The sequence below is a fragment of the Bufo gargarizans genome, chromosome 3, assembly GCF_014858855.1.
Source record: "Bufo gargarizans isolate SCDJY-AF-19 chromosome 3, ASM1485885v1, whole genome shotgun sequence".
In the NCBI taxonomy this organism is placed as follows: Eukaryota; Metazoa; Chordata; class Amphibia; order Anura; family Bufonidae; genus Bufo; species Bufo gargarizans.
In genome coordinates, this window is record NC_058082.1 from 123,961,359 (window position 1) to 123,966,488 (window position 5,130).

Sequence of the window (5,130 nt, forward strand, 5' to 3'; positions counted from 1 at the left end):
CACCCCTTTAAGGAGGTTTTCTGTTAAAAGATCTTAGGCCCCTTGCAGTCAAGAGTGAGCGGAATAGATCCCGATGCGTTCAATGAAAAATGCGCGATTTCGCAAGCAAGTTCATTCAGTTTTGTATGCGATCGAGTTCAGTTTTTATCACGCGGGTGCAATGCGATTTAATGTGTTTTGCAAGTGAGTGATAAAAAACTGAATGTATACAAACATCTCTTAGCAACCATCCGTGAAAAACGCATCGCATCCGCACTTGCTTGCGGATGGGATTTTCACACAGCCCCATTCCCTTCTGTGGGGATAGCGTTCCGTGCAAATTGCAGAATACAGAACATGCTGCAATTATCACGCAACGCACAAGTGATGCGTGAAAACCAAAGCTCATGTACACAGACCCATTGAAATGAATTGGTCCGGATACTGTGCGGGCGCAATTCGTTCGCATCATGCATTGCACCCGTGCGGAATACTCACTCGTGTGAAAGGGGCCTTAAAAGAGGTTTCTTCAGGATGAGCGTAAAAACAAGATTTTTGTGAACTCAACTGTAATATCTCTTTCTCGCTTAGTTCATTGGGGGACACAGGACCGTGGGTATAGCTGCTTGCTGCCACTAGGAGGCGACAATGGCTGAAAAGTGATAACTCCTCCCCTGCCGGCTATACCCCCTCCAGCCTGGAGAGAGTATATCAGTTTGTGCCTAAACAATAGGAGTAGGAGAAAAACCATACGGTAAACAACCAATAACTGACAAATGCCAGTCGGACCGAACCAGAACTGGGGACCATTCTGTCCCACCAACCGCCATCATTTGCGGCAAACAGAAATCACTGGGTGGGAGCTGTTTCCCCTAATGAACTAAGCGAGATAGAGATTTTACAGGTGAGCGTTCACAAAAATCTAGTTTTCTCGCTCGCATCATTGGGGGACACAGGACCGTGGGACGTCCTAAAGCAGTCCACGAGGAGGGAAATGGAAATAAAAAAAAAAAAAAGGGAAATCACACACTAATGGAGAAAACGCCCTCGAGGATGTGTAATCCACTGCCTCCTGCAAGACCTTGCTGCCCGAAGCAGCATCCGCCGATGCCTAGGAAGGCACCCGGTAAAACTTGGTGAACGTGTGCCCGGAAGACCAAGACACTGCCTTCTACAACTGGAAAGCTGATGCATGGAGGAGATGAGCCCGAGAAGTGCCAACCTCCGGTCGGGTGTGCCATAACTCCGCTGGGCGGTGCCTTACCCCGGGAGCGGAATGCCCAAGCAACTGTTAAACAGATATACCTGGAAAACATCCCTTGGAGGCCGTCAAGCTTTGACAAGGACCTCCAGGAAAGGTAAAAGTCCATACGGCGGTAAGCGCTAGTCATGGACAAGCAAACCTCAGAGGCCAAATCACATGGCTGATGGAGAGCTCGCTCTCTATAATGCGAGGGAGAAAGAAGAGAAACACATGTCTGTGATAACGTGGAAGGCGGCGACTACCTTCTGCAAAGAAAGAGGATACTTGGCGGAGCACTACCTTATGTTCATGACAAAAGACAAATGTACGTACAAGAAGGCGCTATCAACTCCGAAAAACGCCAGTTGAATGATCCCGCCACCCGGAATGCAGTCTTCCCAGAAATAAAAAGGAGAAGACGACGTCCCAGAGGGAGGAACTGTTCCTCACTGAAACGCCAAACGACCTACAGGTCGTTTGGACGAAGCCTGCTCCTGGCCGCAACTGTGGAAGCAGAACCAAAGATCCAGGTCCGCAGGATCCTCCTCTGGTCAAGAAAATGACCCCTAGGAAGCGGTAAATTGGTAGACCAATGCCCCTAGAGCCGTAGAGGCTTTCGGTGAGACTTCTAGCGAGAGACGCTGCTTGAAAAAACACAAAAAAGCCTGAGCCAGGCATGCCCAACTGCAGGCCATAGAACCAATACCTCGGAGAAAGGTAGAATTAAAGCCGATGTGGGCATCACCGGTGATGGGAAGCCCCATCAGTGACCATATATTGACAATGTGGCAACCCTGCCTGGAAGGGCAGATAAGTAGGACCAAGATGAGAGAAATACTCTTGCCGGGTGGAGTGCGATTACGACGTGGTCATGTGGAAAAAACTGAGATGGGATTCCAGAGCCATACAACCCATGGCTACTGGTCAGCTAGACAGAAGGGGAAGGTGGTCAGCCATCCAGCTCGAGGAGGGACAGAAAAAGAAAAGGGTGTTCCGTTCCAGGAACGAAACCCCTACCAGCGGTGGCAAGGCGTGACAGACACCCGCTCTGCCCAGCGTGGGGAGACTCGTAGTCCACCCCCAGAATGAGCAGTGAGAGGAATGACCACCATCGGCTTGAGGTGACGTAGATATTATTCATATCTGAAGAGAGGTAGCACCGATGGCGTCATGGCATCAACTATTAGCACCCAAATCCCGCTTATAACGGCAATCTAGTGGTAGACGAGTGCCGCAGGGACTAAACTACCCAGTAGAGCGCACCAAAAGGTAGGTGCTGATCAGCTATGGCAATTACGCCATCGCAAAGCCAGAGTTGACAACAGAAGGACAACAGTTGTCAGAGCAACGGTCAATTATCGGTAGTGTAAACCAGTAAGCGGCCAGGGCTAAAGCCCATTCCCATCTGAGACTGGCGCTGTACAGAATCTAGTGGTAATGCAATACTCCGCCCGAGGAGTAGGCCATACAATGGAAGCCACAAGAGTAATGCTAACGCCATACTCCAGCTGAGGAGGAGGCCACACCGTAGAGGCCACCGATACCAGTGTTAGAAGAATCCGTCACCTGACGAAGGAGCTGTGCAGTAGGAACCCTAGTATGTAGTGGTGACGCAAATACCCCTTGTACTGTAGGAACTACAGCATGCTCCGCCAGCGTAAAACTGAGGGGGAGGCCTGAGAACATCCAGTAGAAGTCATGGTACCATGCTGTCCCAGTTAAGTAGAGCTAACCTTAAACACTCAACCTGAAAAGGAGCAACCGCCGAAGCAGTGCCAGGGTAGCCCTAGCGTGAAAACTTTCCCTGTGGAGGAGAACACGCTGTAGTAGCTAATCCAGAGTTCCAGCATAACACCCTCACCTAGATAAGGAGGAGAGGTGGACAAAGAATACAGAGTTAGTGCAACATTCGGCTCGCTGGATCGTAATCACAATATTCTGTGTAATGGCATGAGCACTGCATGTTGTCGAGGACCAATACCATGACCGACCTGAACGGTGGAGGCCCATGGGGATGTGCGGTCTCTAGGACACATAAGTGTTGCTGGGTGACCCCCCTGAGAGAACAAAGGTCGACATACTTGCACCTCCAACCAGCGCCGGAACAAAAGAAGGATACAATATGGAAGTAGCCACAGTATTCAGTGACAGTATCCATATACCACTAGATTAAGAGTACAAGGTACCAGCAGGTACCGACTGTTGCCATGGCCCACCTGTGAAGGAAGCAAAGGCATCTAGTGTCGTGGCGTATAGCATGTAAAGTCTACTGGGGAAGGTCGCATACTCACTTTAGTATCAGTTCTTATTGAAACGGCCTTTTTGAGATATGATTAATAAATAATAATGATTTGTCTCTCTGCAGGATCAAGTAAGGGGGGGGGGGGTTGGTAGGATGTTAAGTACTTATTTAGCATCATTTTTTTTGTAACGTCCTGTATCTTTATAATATCAAGTTTCTGTCTATGTAACTTATATTACGCCAATGTTACTATAGTGATGGGTCCATTATGTTGTTGGGAAGTTGATGGATAGACTGATCGGATCTTGTTATTGTATACAAATCTTTATTTTGTTAATAACTTTATTGATAATCAATAAAAATTATTCTGATTTGCAAAGATGCTTAGCGATTCCCCCGTTAACGGATCACTTGTGGAAGGGGGCAATGCCACAGAAAGCATGGTAGTGCAATCCTCCATTTAAGGAAGGGGTAGCGCGATAGTCAGAACCGTATCCAACGGTAGTGTTATTGCACCACCTATGGAGGGGGGTAATGCCTACGGTGATCACTGCACTCAGTGGCAGTGCAATCACTCCACCTATGAAGGGGAGAAACATATATGGCAAGTACTGTATCCCGAGGTAGTGCAAGTAAACCACCTACGGAAAGGGGTAATGCATGTGACGAGTCCTGTACCCGGTGGGAAGTGCAATTCCTCCACCTATGTAAGGGGGTAATGCATACGGTAAACACTGCAACCAGTGATAATGCCATAACGCCACCTATGAAAGAGGCTAATGCATATGGACAGTACTGTACCCAGTGGAACTGCAATTCCGCCACCTACAGAAGGGTGAACGCCTATGACTGGCACTTCCTATGGAAGGAGGTAATACATAAAGGTAAGTACTGTATCCAGTAGTAGTGCAAATGCCGCCTAAGGAAGGGGGTAATGCATACAACCAGTACTGCTGGCTAGCATGGACGCAATCTTGGAAGATTGAACCGGATTCATGTCAGAGTCCGAATAACTGATTCTTCTCCCCCCCCCCCCTGGAACTAACCCCTTAACCCCTTCAGGGAAAATGGCGTAGGCCGCAGGGCCTAAGGAACAAGATAGGATAACCCTTAAAGTTTTACACATAAAGAACACTCACTGTATTCGCTCCTAAAAACCGTAGTGGAGAGGGCTGATACTCACCCAGTCTGGACTACTAACCCCATCTTCATCCTCTTCTCTTCACCCCTCCTCAGATTACCAACAGGGTCACCTCTTCAGCAGTTGGCACCCGAAGTGGTAGGAGACTGGAATGGCGGTGGGTCTCGCCGGATCCAGATGACCCCTTGGTTGGCGGGAAGCAGGGGAGCTGGGCTGCCCTGGTCCACTTTTGCTTCTTGAGGAGGTCAAGTGGTGAGGGATTCCGACACCGGTCTAGCTCTCGGGATAGGCAGAGGGGTAGGCGCCTCCGTTTCCCCTACCTAAAAGGGAAAAAGATAAAAAAAAAAAAAAGAAGAAAAAATTCTAAGAAAAGTTATTCGCCCTGATAAAGCAGGGTGGTCTGCCTCCTACGACACCAAGCTAAAAACGTATATGCTCTCTCCAGGCTGGAGGGGGGTATAGCCGGCAGGGGAGGAGTTATCACTTTTCAGCCTAGTGTCGCCTCCTAGTGGCAGCAGCAAGCTA